The following is a 21,493-nucleotide window of genomic DNA, read 5'->3' as shown; positions in this document are numbered from 1 at the left end:
CTGAAGTGACATAGGAGGGTGGTAGCAGGAGTGACACATGGGGGAGCTGGCTGGAGTGACATAGGAGGGTGGTAGCAGGAGTGACACATGGGAGAGCTGGCTGGAGTGACATAGGAGGGTCCTGGCAGGAGTGACACATGGGTGAGCTGGCTGGAGTGACATAGGAGGGTGGTAGCAAGAGTGACACATGGGGAGCTGGCTGGAGTGACATAGGAGGGTGGTAGCAGGAGTGACACATGGGAGAGCTGGCTGGAATGACATAGGAGGGTGGTAGCAGGAGTGACACATGGCAGAGCTGGCTGGAGTGACATAGGAGGGTGGTAGCAGGAGTGACACATGGGTGAGCTGGCTGGAGTGACATAGGAGGGTGCAAGCAGGAGTGACACATGGGAGAGCTGGCTGGAGTGACAAAGGAGGGTGGTAGCAGGAGTGACACATGGGTGAGCTGGCTGAAGTGATATAGGAGGGTGGTAGCAGGAGTGACACATGGGGGAGCTGGCTGGAGTGACATAGGAGGGTGGTAGCAGGAATGACACATGGGAGAGCTGGCTGAAGTGACATAGAAGGGTGGTAGCAGGAGTGACACATGGGAGAGCTGGCTGAAGTAACATAGTAGGGTGGTAGCAGGAGTGACACATGTGAGAGCTGGCTGAAGTGACATAGGAGGGTGGTAGCAGGAGTGACACATGGGAGAGCTGGCTGGAGTGACATAGGAGGGTGGTAGCAGGAGTGACACATGGGTGAGCTGGCTGGAGTGACATAGGAGGGTGGTAGCAGGAGTGACACATGGGGTAGCTGGCTGGAGTGACATAGGAGGGTGGTAGCAGGAGTGTCACATGGGGGAGCTGGCTGGAGTGACATAGGAGGGTGGTAGCAGGAGTGACACATGGGAGAGCTGGCTGGAGTGACATAGGAGGGTGGAAGCAGGAGTGACACATGGGGGAGCTGGCTGGAGTGACATAGGAGGGTGGTAGCAGGAGTGACACATGGAAGAGCTGGCTGGAGTGACATAGGAGGGTCCTGGCAGGAGTGACACATGGGTGAGCTGGCTGGAGTGACATAGGAGGGTGGTAGCAGGAGTGACACATGGGGAGCTGGCTGGAGTGACATAGGAGGGTGGTAGCAGGAGTGACACATGGGTGAGCTGGCTGGAGTGACATAGGAGGGTGGTAGCAGGAGTGACACATGGCACAGCTGGCTGGAGTGACATAGGAGGGTGGTAGCAGGAGTGACACATGGGGGAGCTGGCTGGAGTGACATAGGAGGGTGGTAGCAGGAGTGACACATGGGAGAGCTGGCTGGAGTGACATAGTAGGGTCCTGGCAGGAGTGACACATGGGTGAGCTGGCTGGAGTGACATAGGTGGGTGGTAGCAGGAGTGACACATGGGGAGCTGGCTGGAGTGACATAGGAGGGTGGTAGCAGGAGTGACACATGGGTGAGCTGGCTGAAGTGACATAGGAGGGTGCTAGCAGGAGTGACACATGGGAGAGCTGGCTGAAGTGACATAGGAGGGTGGTAGCAGGAGTGACACATGGGAGAGCTGGCTGGAGTGACATAGGAGGGTGGTAGCAGGAGTGACACATGGGGGAGCTGGCTGAAGTGACATAGGAGGGTGCTAGCAGGAGTGACACATGGGAGAGCTGGCTGAAGTGACATAGGAGGGTGCTAGCAGGAGTGACACATGGGGAGCTGGCTGAAGTAACATAGGAGGGTGGTAGCAGGAGTGACACATGGGGAGCTGGCTGAAGTAACATAGGAGGGTGGTAGCAGGAGTGACACATGGGGAGCTGGCTGGAGTGACAGGAGGGTGCTGGAAGTAGTGACACATGGGTGAGCTGGCTGGAGGGACATAGGAGGGTGGTAGCAGGAGTGACACATGGGTGAGCTGGCTGGAGTGACATAGGAGGGTGGTAGCAGGAGTGACACATGGGAGAGCTGGCTGAAGTGACATAGGAGGGTGGTAGCAGGAGTGACACATGGGTGAGCTGGCTGAAGTGACATAGGAGGGTGGTAGCAGGAGTGACACATGGGAGAGCTGGCTGAAGTGACATAGGAGGGTGGTAGCAGGAGTGACACATGGGTGAGCTGGCTGAAGTGACATAGGAGGGTGGTAGCAGGAGTGACACATGGGGAGCTGACTGGAGTGACAGGAGGGTGCTGGAAGTAGTGACACATGGGTGAGCTGGCTGGAGTGACATAGGAGGGTGGTAGCAGGAGTGACACATGGGGAGCTGGCTGGAGTGACAGGAGGGTGCTGGAAGTAGTGACACATGGGTGAGCTGGCTGGAGTGACATAGGAGGGTGGTAGCAGGAGTAACACATGGGTGAGCTGGCTGGAGTGACATAGGAGGGTGGTAGCAGGAGTGACACATGGGAGAGCTGGCTGAAGTGACATAGGAGGGTGGTAGCAGGAGTGACACATGGGTGAGCTGGCTGAAGTGACATAGGAGGGTGGTAGCAGGAGTGACACATGGGAGAGCTGGCTGAAGTGACATAGGAGGGTGGTAGCAGGAGTGACACATGGGGGAGCTGGCTGAAGTGACATAGGAGGGTGGTAGCAGGAGTGACACATGGGGAGCTGACAGGAGTGACAGGAGGGTGCTGGAAGTAGTGACACATGGGTGAGCTGGCTGGAGTGACATAGGAGGGTGGTAGCAGGAGTGACACATGGGTGAGCTGGCTGGAGTGACATAGGAGGGTGGTAGCAGGAGTGACACATGGGAGAGCTGGCTGAAGTGACATAGGAGGGTGGTAGCAGGAGTGACACATGGGAGAGCTGGCTGAAGTAACATAGGAGGGTGGTAGCAGGAGTGACACATGGGAGAGCTGGCTGAAGTGACATAGGAGGGTGGTAGCAGGAGTGACACATGGGGGAGCTGGCTGAAGTGACATAGGAGGGTGGTAGCAGGAGTGACACATGGGAGAGCTGGCTGAAGTGACATAGGAGGGTGCTAGCAGGAGTGACACATGGGGAGCTGGCTGAAGTAACATAGGAGGGTGGTAGCAGGAGTGACACATGGGGAGCTGGCTGAAGTAACATAGGAGGGTGGTAGCAGGAGTGACACATGGGGAGCTGGCTGGAGTGACAGGAGGGTGCTGGAAGTAGTGACACATGGGTGAGCTGGCTGGAGGGACATAGGAGGGTGGTAGCAGGAGTGACACATGGGAGAGCTGGCTGAAGTGACATAGGAGGGTGGTAGCAGGAGTGACACATGGGTGAGCTGGCTGAAGTGACATAGGAGGGTGGTAGCAGGAGTGACACATGGGAGAGCTGGCTGAAGTGACATAGGAGGGTGGTAGCAGGAGTGACACATGGGGGAGCTGGCTGAAGTGACATAGGAGGGTGGTAGCAGGAGTGACACATGGGGAGCTGACAGGAGTGACAGGAGGGTGCTGGAAGTAGTGACACATGGGTGAGCTGGCTGGAGTGACATAGGAGGGTGGTAGCAGGAGTGACACATGGGTGAGCTGGCTGGAGTGACATAGGAGGGTGGTAGCAGGAGTGACACATGGGAGAGCTGGCTGAAGTGACATAGGAGGGTGGTAGCAGGAGTGACACATGGGAGAGCTGGCTGAAGTAACAGGAGGGTGGTAGCAGGAGTGACACATGGGAGAGCTGGCTGAAGTGACATAGGAGGGTGGTAGCAGGAGTGACACATGGGGGAGCTGGCTGAAGTGACATAGGAGGGTGGTAGCAGGAGTGACACATGGGAGAGCTGGCTGGAGTGACATAGGAGGGTGGTAGCAGGAGTGACACATGGGGGAGCTGGCTGAAGTGACATAGGAGGGTGCTAGCAGGAGTGACACATGGGAGAGCTGGCTGAAGTGACATAGGAGGGTGCTAGCAGGAGTGACACATGGGGGAGTTGGCTGAAGTGACATAGGAGGGTGCTAGCAGGAGTGACACATGGGAGAGCTGGCTGAAGTGACATAGGAGGGTGGTAGCAGGACTGACACATGGGGGAGCTGGCTGGAGTGACATAGGAGGGTGCTGGAAGTAGTGACACATGGGTGAGCTGGCTGGAGTGACATAGGAGGGTGGTAGCAGGAGTATCACATGGGAGAGCTGGCTGAAGTGACATAGGAGGGTGGTAGCAGGAGTGACACATGGGAGAGCTGGCTGGAGTGACATAGGAGGGTGGTAGCAGGAGTGACACATGGGGGAGCTGGCTGAAGTGACATAGGAGGGTGCTAGCAGGAGTGACACATGGGAGAGCTGGCTGAAGTGACATAGGAGGGTGCTAGCAGGAGTGACACATGGGGGAGCTGGCTGAAGTGACATAGGAGGGTGCAAGCAGGAGTGACACATGGGAGAGCTGGCTGAAGTGACATAGGAGGGTGCTAGCAGGAGTGACACATGGGAGAGCTGGCTGAAGTGACATAGGAGGGTGGTAGCAGGAGTGACACATGGGGAGCTGGCTGAAGTAACATAGGAGGGTGGTAGCAGGAGTGACACATGGGGAGCTGGCTGGAGTGACAGGAGGGTGCTGGAAGTAGTGACACATGGGTGAGCTGGCTGGAGTGACATAGGAGGGTGGTAGCAGGAGTGACACATGGGTGAGCTGGCTGGAGTGACATAGGAGGGTGGAAGCAGGAGTGACACATGGGTGAGCTGGCTGGAGTGATATAGGAGGGTGGTAGCAGGAGTGACACATGGGAGAGCTGGCTGAAGTGACATAGGAGGGTGGTAGCAGGAGTGACACATGGGGAGCTGGCTGAAGTGACATAGGAGGGTGGTAGCAGGAGTGACACATGGGAGAGCTGGCTGAAGTAACATAGGAGGGTGGTAGCAGGAGTGACACATGGGGAGCTGGCTGGAGTGACAGGAGGGTGCTGGAAGTAGTGACACATGGGTGAGCTGGCTGGAGTGACATAGGAGGGTGGTAGCAGGAGTGACACATGGGTGAGCTGGCTGGAGTGACATAGGAGGGTGGTAGCAGGAGTGACACATGGGAGAGCTGGCTGAAGTGACATAGGAGGGTGGTAGCAGGAGTGACACATGGGTGAGCTGGCTGAAGTGACATAGGAGGGTGGTAGCAGGAGTGACACATGGGGAGCTGACTGGAGTGACAGGAGGGTGCTGGAAGTAGTGACACATGGGTGAGCTGGCTGGAGTGACATAGGAGGGTGGTAGCAGGAGTAACACATGGGTGAGCTGGCTGGAGTGACATAGGAGGGTGGTAGCAGGAGTGACACATGGGAGAGCTGGCTGAAGTGACATAGGAGGGTGGTAGCAGGAGTGACACATGGGTGAGCTGGCTGAAGTGACATAGGAGGGTGGTAGCAGGAGTGACACATGGGAGAGCTGGCTGAAGTGACATAGGAGGGTGGTAGCAGGAGTGACACATGGGGGAGCTGGCTGAAGTGACATAGGAGGGTGGTAGCAGGAGTGACACATGGGGAGCTGACTGGAGTGACAGGAGGGTGCTGGAAGTAGTGACACATGGGTGAGCTGGCTGGAGTGACATAGGAGGGTGGTAGCAGGAGTGACACATGGGTGAGCTGGCTGGAGTGACATAGGAGGGTGGTAGCAGGAGTGACACATGGGTGAGCTGGCTGGAGTGATATAGGAGGGTGGTAGCAGGAGTGACACATGGGAGAGCTGGCTGAAGTGACATAGGAGGGTGGTAGCAGGAGTGACACATGGGGAGCTGGCTGAAGTGACATAGGAGGGTGGTAGCAGGAGTGACACATGGGAGAGCTGGCTGAAGTAACATAGGAGGGTGGTAGCAGGAGTGACACATGGGGAGCTGGCTGGAGTGACAGGAGGGTGCTGGAAGTAGTGACACATGGGTGAGCTGGCTGGAGTGACATAGGAGGGTGGTAGCAGGAGTGACACATGGGTGAGCTGGCTGGAGTGACATAGGAGGGTGGTAGCAGGAGTGACACATGGGAGAGCTGGCTGAAGTGACATAGGAGGGTGGTAGCAGGAGTGACACATGGGTGAGCTGGCTGAAGTAACATAGGAGGGTGGTAGCAGGAGTGACAAATGGGGAGCTGACTGGAGTGACAGGAGGGTGCTGGAAGTAGTGACACATGGGTGAGCTGGCTGGAGTGACATAGGAGGGTGGTAGCAGGAGTGACACATGGGGAGCTGGCTGGAGTGACAGGAGGGTGCTGGAAGTAGTGACACATGGGTGAGCTGGATGGAGTGACATAGGAGGGTGGTAGCAGGAGTAACACATGGGTGAGCTGGCTGGAGTGACATAGGAGGGTGGTAGCAGGAGTGACACATGGGAGAGCTGGCTGAAGTGACATAGGAGGGTGGTAGCAGGAGTGACACATGGGTGAGCTGGCTGAAGTGACATAGGAGGGTGGTAGCAGGAGTGACACATGGGAGAGCTGGCTGAAGTGACATAGGAGGGTGGTAGCAGGAGTGACACATGGGGGAGCTGGCTGAAGTGACATAGGAGGGTGGTAGCAGGAGTGACACATGGGGAGCTGACTGGAGTGACAGGAGGGTGCTGGAAGTAGTGACACATGGGTGAGCTGGCTGGAGTGACATAGGAGGGTGGTAGCAGGAGTGACACATGGGTGAGCTGGCTGGAGTGACATAGGAGGGTGGTAGCAGGAGTGACACATGGGAGAGCTGGCTGAAGTGACATAGGAGGGTGGTAGCAGGAGTGACACATGGGAGAGCTGGCTGAAGTAACATAGGAGGGTGGTAGCAGGATTGACACATGGGAGAGCTGGCTGAAGTGACATAGGAGGGTGGTAGCAGGAGTGACACATGGGGGAGCTGGCTGAAGTGACATAGGAGGGTGGTAGCAGGGGTGACACATGGGGGAGCTGGCAGGAGTGACATAGGAGGGTGGTAGCAGGAGTGTCACATGGGGGAGCTGGCTGGAGTGACATAGGAGGGTGGTAGCAGGAGAGACACATGAGAGAGCTGGCTGAAGTGACATAGGAGGGTGGTAGCAGGAGTGACACATGGGGGAGCTGGCTGGAGTGACATAGGAGGGTGGTAGCAGGAGTGACACATGGGAGAGCTGGCTGGAGTGACATAGGAGTGTCCTGGCAGGAGTGACACATGGGTGAGCTGGCTGGAGTGACATAGGAGGGTGGTAGCAAGAGTGACACATGGGGAGCTGGCTGGAGTGACATAGGAGGGTGGTAGCAGGAGTGACACATGGGAGAGCTGGCTGGAATGACATAGGAGGGTGGTAGCAGGAGTGACACATGGCAGAGCTGGCTGGAGTGACATAGGAGGGTGGTAGCAGGAGTGACACATGGGTGAGCTGGCTGGAGAGACATAGGAGGGTGCAAGCAGGAGTGACACATGGGAGAGCTGGCTGGAGTGACAAAGGAGGGTGGTAGCAGGAGTGACACATGGGTGAGCTGGCTGAAGTGATATAGGAGGGTGGTAGCAGGAGTGACACATGGGGGAGCTGGCTGGAGTGACATAGGAGGGTGGTAGCAGGAGTGACACATGGGAGAGCTGGCTGAAGTGACATAGAAGGGTGGTAGCAGGAGTGACACATGGGAGAGCTGGCTGAAGTAACATAGTAGGGTGGTAGCAGGAGTGACACATGTGAGAGCTGGCTGAAGTGACATAGGAGGGTGGTAGCAGGAGTGACTCATGGGGGAGCTGGCTGAAGTGACATAGGAGGGTGGTAGCAGGAGTGACACATGGGAGAGCTGGCTGGAGTGACATAGGAGGGTGGTAGCAGGAGTGACACATGGGTGAGCTGGCTGGAGTGACATAGGAGGGTGGTAGCAGGAGTGACACATGGGGTAGCTGGCTGGAGTGACATAGGAGGGTGGTAGCAGGAGTGTCACATGGGGGAGCTGGCTGGAGTGACATAGGAGGGTGGTAGCAGGAGTGACACATGGGAGAGCTGGCTGGAGTGACATAGGAGGGTGGTAGCAGGAGTGACACATGGGGGAGCTGGCTGGAGTGACATAGGAGGGTGGTAGCAGGAGTGACACATGGGAGAGCTGGCTGGAGTGACATAGGAGGGTCCTGGCAGGAGTGACACATGGGTGAGCTGGCTGGAGTGACATAGGAGGGTGGTAGCAGGAGTGACACATGGGGAGCTGGCTGGAGTGACATAGGAGGGTGGTAGCAGGAGTGACACATGGGTGAGCTGGCTGGAGTGACATAGGAGGGTGGTAGCAGGAGTGACACATGGCACAGCTGGCTGGAGTGACATAGGAGGGTGGTAGCAGGAGTGACACATGGGGGAGCTGGCTGGAGTGACATAGGAGGGTGGTAGCAGGAGTGACACATGGGAGAGCTGGCTGGAGTGACATAGGAGGGTCCTGGCAGGAGTGACACATGGGTGAGCTGGCTGGAGTGACATAGGTGGGTGGTAGCAGGAGTGACACATGGGGAGCTGGCTGGAGTGACATAGGAGGGTGGTAGCAGGAGTGACACATGGGTGAGCTGGCTGAAGTGACATAGGAGGGTGCTAGCAGGAGTGACACATGGGAGAGCTGGCTTAAGTGACATAGGAGGGTGCTAGCAGGAGTGACACATGGGAGAGCTGGCTGGAGTGACATAGGAGGGTGGTAGCAGGAGTGACACATGGGGGAGCTGGCTGAAGTGACATAGGAGGGTGCTAGCAGGAGTGACACATGGGAGAGCTGGCTGAAGTGACATAGGAGGGTGCTAGCAGGAGTGACACATGGGGAGCTGGCTGAAGTAACATAGGAGGGTGGTAGCAGGAGTGACACATGGGGAGCTGGCTGAAGTAACATAGGAGGGTGGTAGCAGGAGTGACACATGGGGAGCTGGCTGGAGTGACAGGAGGGTGCTGGAAGTAGTGACACATGGGTGAGCTGGCTGGAGGGACATAGGAGGGTGGTAGCAGGAGTGAGACATGGGTGAGCTGGCTGGAGTGACATAGGAGGGTGGTAGCAGGAGTGACACATGGGAGAGCTGGCTGAAGTGACATAGGAGGGTGGTAGCAGGAGTGACACATGGGTGAGCTGGCTGAAGTGACATAGGAGGGTGGTAGCAGGAGTGACACATGGGAGAGCTGGCTGAAGTGACATAGGAGGGTGGTAGCAGGAGTGACACATGGGGAGCTGGCTGAAGTGACATAGGAGGGTGGTAGCAGGAGTGACACATGGGAGAGCTGGCTGAAGTAACATAGGAGGGTGGTAGCAGGAGTGACACATGGGGAGCTGGCTGGAGTGACAGGAGGGTGCTGGAAGTAGTGACACATGGGTGAGCTGGCTGGAGTGACATAGGAGGGTGGTAGCAGGAGTGACACATGGGTGAGCTGGCTGGAGTGACATAGGAGGGTGGTAGCAGGAGTGACACATGGGAGAGCTGGCTGAAGTGACATAGGAGGGTGGTAGCAGGAGTGACACATGGGTGAGCTGGCTGAAGTGACATAGGAGGGTGGTAGCAGGAGTGACACATGGGAGAGCTGGCTGAAGTGACATAGGAGGGTGGTAGCAGGAGTGACACATGGGGGAGCTGGCTGAAGTGACATAGGAGGGTGGTAGCAGGAGTGACACATGGGGAGCTGACTGGAGTGACAGGAGGGTGCTGGAAGTAGTGACACATGGGTGAGCTGGCTGGAGTGACATAGGAGGGTGGTAGCAGGAGTGACACATGGGGAGCTGGCTGGAGTGACAGGAGGGTGCTGGAAGTAGTGACACATGGGTGAGCTGGCTGGAGTGACATAGGTGGGTGGTAGCAGGAGTGACACATGGGGAGCTGGCTGGAGTGACATAGGAGGGTGGTAGCAGGAGTGACACATGGGTGAGCTGGCTGAAGTGACATAGGAGGGTGCTAGCAGGAGTGACACATGGGAGAGCTGGCTGAAGTGACATAGGAGGGTGCTAATAGGAGTGACACATGGGAGAGCTGGCTGGAGTGACATAGGAGGGTGGTAGCAGGAGTGACACATGGGGGAGCTGGCTGAAGTGACATAGGAGGGTGCTAGCAGGAGTGACACATGGGAGAGCTGGCTGAAGTGACATAGGAGGGTGCTAGCAGGAGTGACACATGGGGAGCTGGCTGAAGTAACATAGGAGGGTGGTAGCAGGAGTGACACATGGGGAGCTGGCTGAAGTAACATAGGAGGGTGGTAGCAGGAGTGACACATGGGGAGCTGGCTGGAGTGACAGGAGGGTGCTGGAAGTAGTGACACATGGGTGAGCTGGCTGGAGGGACATAGGAGGGTGGTAGCAGGAGTGACACATGGGTGAGCTGGCTGGAGTGACATAGGAGGGTGGTAGCAGGAGTGACACATGGGAGAGCTGGCTGAAGTGACATAGGAGGGTGGTAGCAGGAGTGACACATGGGTGAGCTGGCTGAAGTGACATAGGAGGGTGGTAGCAGGAGTGACACATGGGAGAGCTGGCTGAAGTGACATAGGAGGGTGGTAGCAGGAGTGACACATGGGGAGTTGGCTGAAGTGACATAGGAGGGTGGTAGCAGGAGTGACACATGGGAGAGCTGGCTGAAGTAACATAGGAGGGTGGTAGCAGGAGTGACACATGGGGAGCTGGCTGGAGTGACAGGAGGGTGCTGGAAGTAGTGACACATGGGTGAGCTGGCTGGAGTGACATAGGAGGGTGGTAGCAGTAGTGACACATGGGTGAGCTGGCTGGAGTGACATAGGAGGGTGGTAGCAGGAGTGACACATGGGAGAGCTGGCTGAAGTGACATAGGAGGGTGGTAGCAGGAGTGACACATGGGGAGCTGGCTGGAGTGACAGGAGGGTGCTGGAAGTAGTGACACATGGGTGAGCTGGCTGGAGTGACATAGGAGGGTGGTAGCAGGAGTGACACATGGGTGAGCTGGCTGGAGTGACATAGGAGGGTGGTAGCAGGAGTGACACATGGGAGAGCTGGCTGAAGTGACATAGGAGGGTGGTAGCAGGAGTGACACATGGGTGAGCTGGCTGAAGTGACATAGGAGGGTGGTAGCAGGAGTGACACATGGGAGAGCTGGCTGAAGTGACATAGGAGGGTGGTAGCAGGAGTGACACATGGGGGAGCTGGCTGAAGTGACATAGGAGGGTGGTAGCAGGAGTGACACATGGGGAGCTGACTGGAGTGACAGGAGGGTGCTGGAAGTAGTGACACATGGGTGAGCTGGCTGGAGTGACATAGGAGGGTGGTAGCAGGAGTGACACATGGGGAGCTGGCTGGAGTGACAGGAGGGTGCTGGAAGTAGTGACACATGGGTGAGCTGGCTGGAGTGACATAGGTGGGTGGTAGCAGGAGTGACACATGGGGAGCTGGCTGGAGTGACATAGGAGGGTGGTAGCAGGAGTGACACATGGGTGAGCTGGCTGAAGTGACATAGGAGGGTGCTAGCAGGAGTGACACATGGGAGAGCTGGCTGAAGTGACATAGGAGGGTGCTAATAGGAGTGACACATGGGAGAGCTGGCTGGAGTGACATAGGAGGGTGGTAGCAGGAGTGACACATGGGGGAGCTGGCTGAAGTGACATAGGAGGGTGCTAGCAGGAGTGACACATGGGAGAGCTGGCTGAAGTGACATAGGAGGGTGCTAGCAGGAGTGACACATGGGGAGCTGGCTGAAGTAACATAGGAGGGTGGTAGCAGGAGTGACACATGGGGAGCTGGCTGAAGTAACATAGGAGGGTGGTAGCAGGAGTGACACATGGGGAGCTGGCTGGAGTGACAGGAGGGTGCTGGAAGTAGTGACACATGGGTGAGCTGGCTGGAGGGACATAGGAGGGTGGTAGCAGGAGTGACACATGGGTGAGCTGGCTGGAGTGACATAGGAGGGTGGTAGCAGGAGTGACACATGGGAGAGCTGGCTGAAGTGACATAGGAGGGTGGTAGCAGGAGTGACACATGGGTGAGCTGGCTGAAGTGACATAGGAGGGTGGTAGCAGGAGTGACACATGGGAGAGCTGGCTGAAGTGACATAGGAGGGTGGTAGCAGGAGTGACACATGGGGAGCTGGCTGAAGTGACATAGGAGGGTGGTAGCAGGAGTGACACATGGGAGAGCTGGCTGAAGTAACATAGGAGGGTGGTAGCAGGAGTGACACATGGGGAGCTGGCTGGAGTGACAGGAGGGTGCTGGAAGTAGTGACACATGGGTGAGCTGGCTGGAGTGACATAGGAGGGTGGTAGCAGTAGTGACACATGGGTGAGCTGGCTGGAGTGACATAGGAGGGTGGTAGCAGGAGTGACACATGGGAGAGCTGGCTGAAGTGACATAGGAGGGTGGTAGCAGGAGTGACACATGGGTGAGCTGGCTGAAGTGACATAGGAGGGTGGTAGCAGGAGTGACACATGGGAGAGCTGGCTGAAGTGACATAGGAGGGTGGTAGCAGGAGTGACACATGGGGGAGCTGGCTGAAGTGACATAGGAGGGTGGTAGCAGGAGTGACACATGGGGAGCTGACTGGAGTGACAGGAGGGTGCTGGAAGTAGTGACACATGGGTGAGCTGGCTGGAGTGACATAGGAGGGTGGTAGCAGGAGTGACACATGGGGAGTTGGCTGGAGTGACAGGAGGGTGCTGGAAGTAGTGACACATGGGTGAGCTGGCTGGAGTGACATAGGAGGGTGGTAGCAGGAGTGACACATGGCACAGCTGGCTGGAGTGACATAGGAGGGTGGTAGCAGGAGTGACACATGGGAGAGCTGGCTGAAGTGACATAGGAGGGTGGTAGCAGGAGTGACACATGGGTGAGCTGGCTGAAGTGACATAGGAGGGTGGTAGCAGGAGTGACACATGGGAGAGCTGGCTGAAGTGACATAGGAGGGTGGTAGCAGGAGTGACACATGGGGGAGCTGGCTGAAGTGACATAGGAGGGTGGTAGCAGGAGTGACACATGGGGAGCTGACTGGAGTGACAGGAGGGTGCTGGAAGTAGTGACACATGGGTGAGCTGGCTGGAGTGACATAGGAGGGTGGTAGCAGGAGTGACACATTGGTGAGCTGGCTGGAGTGACATAGGAGGGTGGTAGCAGGTGTGACACATGGGAGAGCTGGCTGAAGTGACATAGGAGGGTGGTAGCAGGAGTGACACATGGGAGAGCTGGCTGAAGTAACATAGGAGGGTGGTAGCAGGAGTGACACATGGGAGAGCTGGCTGAAGTGACATAGGAGGGTGGTAGCAGGAGTGACACATGGGGGAGCTGGCTGAAGTGACATAGGAGGGTGGTAGCAGGAGTGACACATGGGGGAGCTGGCAGGAGTGACATAGGAGGGTGGTAGCAGGAGTGTCACATGGGGGAGCTGGCTGGAGTGACATAGGAGGGTGGTAGCAGGAGTGACACATGAGAGAGCTGGCTGAAGTGACATAGGAGGGTGGTAGCAGGAGTGACACATGGGGGAGCTGGCTGGAGTGACATAGGAGGGTGGTAGCAGGAGTGACACATGGGAGAGCTGGCTGGAGTGACATAGGAGGGTCCTGGCAGGAGTGACACATGGGTGAGCTGGCTGGAGTGACATAGGAGGGTGGTAGCAAGAGTGACACATGGGGAGCTGGCTGGAGTGACATAGGAGGGTGGTAGCAGGAGTGACACATGGGAGAGCTGGCTGGAATGACATAGGAGGGTGGTAGCAGGAGTGACACATGGCAGAGCTGGCTGGAGTGACATAGGAGGGTGGTAGCAGGAGTGACACATGGGGGAGCTGGCTGGAGTGACATAGGAGGGAGGTAGCAGGAGTGACACATGGGAGAGCTGGCTGGAGTGACATAGGAGGGTCCTGGCAGGAGTGACACATGGGTGAGCTGGCTGGAGTGACATAGGAGGGTGGTAGCAGGAGTGACACATGGGGAGCTGGCTGGAGTGACATAGGAGGGTGGTAGCAGGAGTGATACATGGGTGAGCTGGCTGGAGTGACATAGGAGGGAGATAGCAGGAGTGACACATGGGAGAGCTGGCTGGAGTGACATAGGAGGGTGGTAGCAGGAATGACACATGGGGAGCTGGCTGAAGTGACATAGGAGGGTGGTAGCAGGAGTGACACATGGGAGAGCTGGCTGAAGTAACATAGGAGGGTGGTAGCAGGAGTGACACATGGGGAGCTGGCTGGAGTGACAGGAGGGTGCTGGAAGTAGTGACACATGGGTGAGCTGGCTGGAGTGACATAGGAGGGTGGTAGCAGGAGTGACACATGGGTGAGCTGGCTGGAGTGACATAGGAGGGTGGTAGCAGGAGTGACACATGGGAGAGCTGGCTGAAGTGACATAGGAGGGTGGTAGCAGGAGTGACACATGGGTGAGCTGGCTGAAGTGACATAGGAGGGTGGTAGCAGGAGTGACACATGGGAGAGCTGGCTGAAGTAACATAGGAGGGTGGTAGCAGGAGTGACACATGGGAGAGCTGGCTGAAGTGACATAGGAGGGTGGTAGCAGGAGTGACACATGGGGGAGCTGGCTGAAGTGACATAGGAGGGTGGTAGCAGGAGTGACACATGGGGGAGCTGGCAGGAGTGACATAGGAGGGTGGTAGCAGGAGTGTCACATGGGGGAGCTGGCTGGAGTGACATAGGAGGGTGGTAGCAGGAGTGACACATGAGAGAGCTGGCTGAAGTGACATAGGAGGGTGGTAGCAGGAGTGACACATGGGGGAGCTGGCTGGAGTGACATAGGAGGGTGGTAGCAGGAGTGACACATGGGAGAGCTGGCTGGAGTGACATAGGAGGGTCCTGGCAGGAGTGACACATGGGTGAGCTGGCTGGAGTGACATAGGAGGGTGGTAGCAAGAGTGACACATGGGGAGCTGGCTGGAGTGACATAGGAGGGTGGTAGCAGGAGTGACACATGGGAGAGCTGGCTGGAATGACATAGGAGGGTGGTAGCAGGAGTGACACATGGCAGAGCTGGCTGGAGTGACATAGGAGGGTGGTAGCAGGAGTGACACATGGGGGAGCTGGCTGGAGTGACATAGGAGGGAGGTAGCAGGAGTGACACATGGGAGAGCTGGCTGGAGTGACATAGGAGGGTCCTGGCAGGAGTGACACATGGGTGAGCTGGCTGGAGTGACATAGGAGGGTGGTAGCAGGAGTGACACATGGGGAGCTGGCTGGAGTGACATAGGAGGGTGGTAGCAGGAGTGATACATGGGTGAGCTGGCTGGAGTGACATAGGAGGGAGATAGCAGGAGTGACACATGGGAGAGCTGGCTGGAGTGACATAGGAGGGTGGTAGCAGGAATGACACATGGGGAGCTGGCTGAAGTGACATAGGAGGGTGGTAGCAGGAGTGACACATGGGAGAGCTGGCTGAAGTAACATAGGAGGGTGGTAGCAGGAGTGACACATGGGGAGCTGGCTGGAGTGACAGGAGGGTGCTGGAAGTAGTGACACATGGGTGAGCTGGCTGGAGTGACATAGGAGGGTGGTAGCAGGAGTGACACATGGGTGAGCTGGCTGGAGTGACATAGGAGGGTGGTAGCAGGAGTGACACATGGGAGAGCTGGCTGAAGTGACATAGGAGGGTGGTAGCAGGAGTGACACATGGGTGAGCTGGCTGAAGTGACATAGGAGGGTGGTAGCAGGAGTGACACATGGGAGAGCTGGCTGAAGTGACATAGGAGGGTGGTAGCAGGAGTGACACATGGGGGAGCTGGCTGAAGTGACATAGGAGGGTGGTAGCAGGAGTGACACATGGGGAGCTGACTGGAGTGACAGGAGGGTGCTGGAAGTAGTGACACATGGGTGAGCTGGCTGGAGTGACATAGGAGGGTGGTAGCAGGAGTGACACATGGGGAGCTGGCTGGAGTGACAGGAGGGTGCTGGAAGTAGTGACACATGGGTGAGCTGGCTGGAGTGACATAGGAGGGTGGTAGCAGGAGTGACACATGGCACAGCTGGCTGGAGTGACATAGGAGGGTGGTAGCAGGAGTGACACATGGGAGAGCTGGCTGAAGTGACATAGGAGGGTGGTAGCAGGAGTGACACATGGGTGAGCTGGCTGAAGTGACATAGGAGGGTGGTAGCAGGAGTGACACATGGGAGAGCTGGCTGAAGTGACATAGGAGGGTGGTAGCAGGAGTGACACATGGGGGAGCTGGCTGAAGTGACATAGGAGGGTGGTAGCAGGAGTGACACATGGGGAGCTGACTGGAGTGACAGGAGGGTGCTGGAAGTAGTGACACATGGGTGAGCTGGCTGGAGTGACATAGGAGGGTGGTAGCAGGAGTGACACATTGGTGAGCTGGCTGGAGTGACATAGGAGGGTGGTAGCAGGAGTGACACATGGGAGAGCTGGCTGAAGTGACATAGGAGGGTGGTAGCAGGAGTGACACATGGGAGAGCTGGCTGAAGTAACATAGGAGGGTGGTAGCAGGAGTGACACATGGGAGAGCTGGCTGAAGTGACATAGGAGGGTGGTAGCAGGAGTGACACATGGGGGAGCTGGCTGAAGTGACATAGGAGGGTGGTAGCAGGAGTGACACATGGGGGAGCTGGCAGGAGTGACATAGGAGGGTGGTAGCAGGAGTGTCACATGGGGTAGCTGGCTGGAGTGACATAGGAGGGTGGTAGCAGGAGTGACACATGAGAGAGCTGGCTGAAGTGACATAGGAGGGTGGTAGCAGGAGTGACACATGGGGGAGCTGGCTGGAGTGACATAGGAGGGTGGTAGCAGGAGTGACACATGGGAGAGCTGGCTGGAGTGACATAGGAGGGTCCTGGCAGGAGTGACACATGGGTGAGCTGGCTGGAGTGACATAGGAGGGTGGTAGCAAGAGTGACACATGGGGAGCTGGCTGGAGTGACATAGGAGGGTGGTAGCAGGAGTGACACATGGGAGAGCTGGCTGGAATGACATAGGAGGGTGGTAGCAGGAGTGACACATGGCAGAGCTGGCTGGAGTGACATAGGAGGGTGGTAGCAGGAGTGACACATGGGGGAGCTGGCTGGAGTGACATAGGAGGGAGGTAGCAGGAGTGACACATGGGAGAGCTGGCTGGAGTGACATAGGAGGGTCCTGGCAGGAGTGACACATGGGTGAGCTGGCTGGAGTGACATAGGAGGGTGGTAGCAGGAGTGACACATGGGGAGCTGGCTGGAGTGACATAGGAGGGTGGTAGCAGGAGTGATACATGGGTGAGCTGGCTGGAGTGACATAGGAGGGAGATAGCAGGAGTGACACATGGGAGAGCTGGCTGGAGTGACATAGGAGGGTGGTAGCAGGAATGACACATGGGGAGCTGGCTGGAGTGACATAGGAGGGTGGTAGCAGGAGTGACACATGGGTGAGCTGGCTGGAGTGACATAGGAAGGTGGTAGCAGGAGTGACACATGGGAGAGCTGGCTGGAGTGACATAGGAGGGTGGTAGCAGGTGTGACACATGGGAGAGCTGGCTGGAGTGACATAGGAGGGTACTAGCAGGAGTGACACATGGGGGAGCTGGCTGGAGCGACATAGGAGGGTGGTAGCAGGAGTGACACATGGGGGAGCTGGCTGGAGTGACATAGGAGGGTGGTAGCAGGAGTGACACATGGAAGAGCTGGCTGAAGTGACATAGGAGGGTGGTAGCAGAAGTGACACATGGGTGAGCTGGCTGAAGTGACATAGGAGGGTGGTAGCAGGAGTGACACATGGGAGCACTGGCTGGAGTGACATAGGAGGGTGGTAGCAGTAGTGACACATGGGAGAGCTGGCTGAAGTGACATAGGAGGGTGGTAGCAGGAGTGACACATGGGAGCACTGGCTGGAGTGACATAGGAGTGACACATGGGAGAGCTGGCTGGAGTGACATAGGAGGGTGGTAGCAGGAGTGACACATGGGTGAGCTGGCTGGAGTGACATAGGAGGGTGCAAGCAGGAGTGACACATGGGGGAGCTGGCTGAAGTGACATAGGAGGGTGCTAGCAGGAGTGACACATGGGAGAGCTGGCTGAAGTGACATAGGAGGGTGCTAGCAGGAGTGACACATGGGGGAGTTGGCTGAAGTGACATAGGAGGGTGCTAGCAGGAGTGACACATGGGAGAGCTGGCTGGAGTGACATAGGAGGGTGGTAGCAGGAGTGACACATGGGGGAGCTGGCTGAAGTGACATAGGAGGGTGCTAGCAGGAGTGACACATGGGAGAGCTGGCTGAAGTGACATAGGAGGGTGCTAGCAGGAGTGACACATGGGGGAGCTGGCTGAAATGACATAGGAGGGTGCAAGCAGGAGTGACACATGGGAGAGCTGGCTGAAGTGACATAGGAGGGTGCTAGCAGGAGTGACACATGGGAGAGCTGGCTGAAGTGACATAGGAGGGTGGTAGCAGGAGTGACACATGGGGAGCTGGCTGAAGTAACATAGGAGGGTGGTAGCAGGAGTGACACATGGGGAGCTGGCTGGAGTGACAGGAGGGTGCTGGAAGTAGTGACACATGGGTGAGCTGGCTGGAGTGACATAGGAGGGTGGTAGCAGGAGTGACACATGGGTGAGCTGGCTGGAGTGACATAGGAGGGTGGTAGCAGGAGTGACACATGGGAGAGCTGGCTGAAGTGACATAGGAGGGTGGTAGCAGGAGTGACACATGGGTGAGCTGGCTGAAGTGACATAGGAGGGTGGTAGCAGGAGTGACACATGGGAGAGCTGGCTGAAGTGACATAGGAGGGTGGTAGCAGGAGTGACACATGGGGAGCTGGCTGAAGTGACATAGGAGGGTGGTAGCAGGAGTGACACATGGGAGAGCTGGCTGAAGTAACATAGGAGGGTGGTAGCAGGAGTGACACATGGGGAGCTGGCTGGAGTGACAGGAGGGTGCTGGAAGTAGTGACACATGGGTGAGCTGGCTGGAGTGACATAGGAGGGTGGTAGCAGGAGTGACACATGGGTGAGCTGGTTGGAGTGACATAGGAGGGTGGTAGCAGGAGTGACACATGGGAGAGCTGGCTGAAGTGACATAGGAGGGTGGTAGCAGGAGTGACACATGGGGGAGCTGGCTGAAGTGACATAGGAGGGTGGTAGCAGGAGTGACACATGGGGGAGCTGGCTGAAGTGACATAGGAGGGTGGTAGCAGGAGTGACACATGGGAGAGCTGGCTGAAGTGACATAGGAGGGTGGTAGCAGGAGTGACACATGGGGGAGCTGGCTGAAGTGACATAGGAGGGTGGTAGCAGGAGAGACACATGGGGAGCTGACTGGAGTGACAGGAGAGTGCTGGAAGTAGTGACACATGGGTGAGCTGGCTGGAGTGACATAGGAGGGTGGTAGCAGGAGTGACACATGGGGAGCTGGCTGAAGTGACAGGAGGGTGCTGGAAGTAGTGACACATGGGTGAGCTGGCTGGAGTGACATAGGAGGGTGGTAGCAGGAGTAACACATGGGTGAGCTGGCTGGAGTGACATAGGAGGGTGGTAGCAGGAGTGACACATGGGAGAGCTGGCTGAAGTGACATAGGAGGGTGGTAGCAGGAGTGACACATGGGTGAGCTGGCTGAAGTGACATAGGAGGGTGGTAGCAGGAGTGACACATGGGAGAGCTGGCTGAAGTGACATAGGAGGGTGGTAGCAGGAGTGACACATGGGGGAGCTGGCTGAAGTGACATAGGAGGGTGGTAGCAGGAGTGACACATGGGGAGCTGACTGGAGTGACAGGAGGGTGCTGGAAGTAGTGACACATGGGTGAGCTGGCTGGAGTGACATAGGAGGGTGGTAGCAGGAGTGACACATGGGTGAGCTGGCTGGAGTGACATAGGAGGGTGGTAGCAGGAGTGACACATGGGAGAGCTGGCTGAAGTGACATAGGAGGGTGGTAGCAGGAGTGACACATGGGAGAGCTGGCTGAAGTAACATAGGAGGGTGGTAGCAGGAGTGACACATGGGAGAGCTGGCTGAAGTGACATAGGAGGGTGGTAGCAGGAGTGACACATGGGGGAGCTGGCTGAAGTGACATAGGAGGGTGGTAGCAGGAGTGACACATGGGAGAGCTGGCTGGAGTGACATAGGAGGGTGGTAGCAGGAGTGACACATGGGGGAGCTGGCTGAAGTGACATAGGAGGGTGCTAGCAGGAGTGACACATGGGAGAGCTGGCTGAAGTGACATAGGAGGGTGCTAGCAGGAGTGACACATGGGGGAGTTGGCTGAAGTGACATAGGAGGGTGCTAGCAGGAGTGACACATGGGAGAGCTGGCTGAAGTGACATAGGAGGGTGGTAGCAGGACTGACACATGGGGGAGCTGGCTGGAGTGACATAGGAGGGTGCTGGAAGTAGTGACACATGGGTGAGCTGGCTGGAGTGACATAGGAGGGTGGTAGCAGGAGTATCACATGGGAGAGCTGGCTGGAATGACATAGGAGGGTGGTAGCAGGAGTGACACATGGGGAGCTGGCTGGAGTGACATAGGAGGGTGGTAGCAGGAGTGACACATGGGAGAGCTGGCTGGAATGACATAGGAGGGTGGTAGCAGGAGTGACACATGGCAGAGCTGGCTGGAGTGACATAGGAGGGTGGTAGCAGGAGTGACACATGGGGGAGCTGGCTGGAGTGACATAGGAGGGAGGTAGCAGGAGTGACACATGGGAGAGCTGGCTGGAGTGACATAGGAGGGTGGTAGCAGGAGTGACACATGGGAGAGCTGGCTGGAATGACATAGGAGGGTGGTAGCAGGAGTGACACATGGCAGAGCTGGCTGGAGTGACATAGGAGGGTGGTAGCAGGAGTGACACATGGGGGAGCTGGCTGGAGTGACATAGGAGGGAGGTAGCAGGAGTGACACATGGGAGAGCTGGCTGGAGTGACATAGGAGGGTCCTGGCAGGAGTGACACATGGGTGAGCTGGCTGGAGTGACATAGGAGGGTGGTAGCAGGAGTGACACATGGGGAGCTGGCTGGAGTGACATAGGAGGGTGGTAGCAGGAGTGATACATGGGTGAGCTGGCTGGAGTGACATAGGAGGGAGATAGCAGGAGTGACACATGGGAGAGCTGGCTGGAGTGACATAGGAGGGTGGTAGCAGGAATGACACATGGGGAGCTGGCTGGAGTGACATAGGAGGGTGGTAGCAGGAGTGACACATGGGTGAGCTGGCTGGAGTGACATAGGAAGGTGGTAGCAGGAGTGACACATGGGAGAGCTGGCTGGAGTGACATAGGAGGGTGGTAGCAGGTGTGACACATGGGAGAGCTGGCTGGAGTGACATAGGAGGGTACTAGCAGGAGTGACACATGGGGGAGCTGGCTGGAGCGACATAGGAGGGTGGTAGCAGGAGTGACACATGGGGGAGCTGGCTGGAGTGACATAGGAGGGAGGTAGCAGGAGTGACACATGGGAGAGCTGGCTGGAGTGACATAGGAGGGTCCTGGCAGGAGTGACACATGGGTGAGCTGGCTGGAGTGACATAGGAGGGTGGTAGCAGGAGTGACACATGGGGAGCTGGCTGGAGTGACATAGGAGGGTGGTAGCAGGAGTGATACATGGGTGAGCTGGCTGGAGTGACATAGGAGGGAGATAGCAGGAGTGACACATGGGAGAGCTGGCTGGAGTGACATAGGAGGGTGGTAGCAGGAATGACACATGGGGAGCTGGCTGGAGTGACATAGGAGGGTGGTAGCAGGAGTGACACATGGGTGAGCTGGCTGGAGTGACATA

At 57.2% G+C, this 21,493-nt stretch overlaps 1 protein-coding gene across 1 annotated transcript in view; it reads right to left on the bottom strand.

The window, feature by feature from the left end:
• ASNS (asparagine synthetase (glutamine-hydrolyzing)) overlaps positions 1-21,493 on the bottom strand; it is a 225,167-nt gene that overhangs the window by 52,118 nt on the left and 151,556 nt on the right. The window lies entirely within an intron of this gene.

Source organism: Pseudophryne corroboree, chromosome 5 (assembly GCF_028390025.1).
Source record: "Pseudophryne corroboree isolate aPseCor3 chromosome 5, aPseCor3.hap2, whole genome shotgun sequence".
Taxonomy (NCBI): domain Eukaryota; kingdom Metazoa; phylum Chordata; class Amphibia; order Anura; family Myobatrachidae; genus Pseudophryne; species Pseudophryne corroboree.
This window is presented reverse-complemented; position numbering and strand designations above follow the sequence as displayed.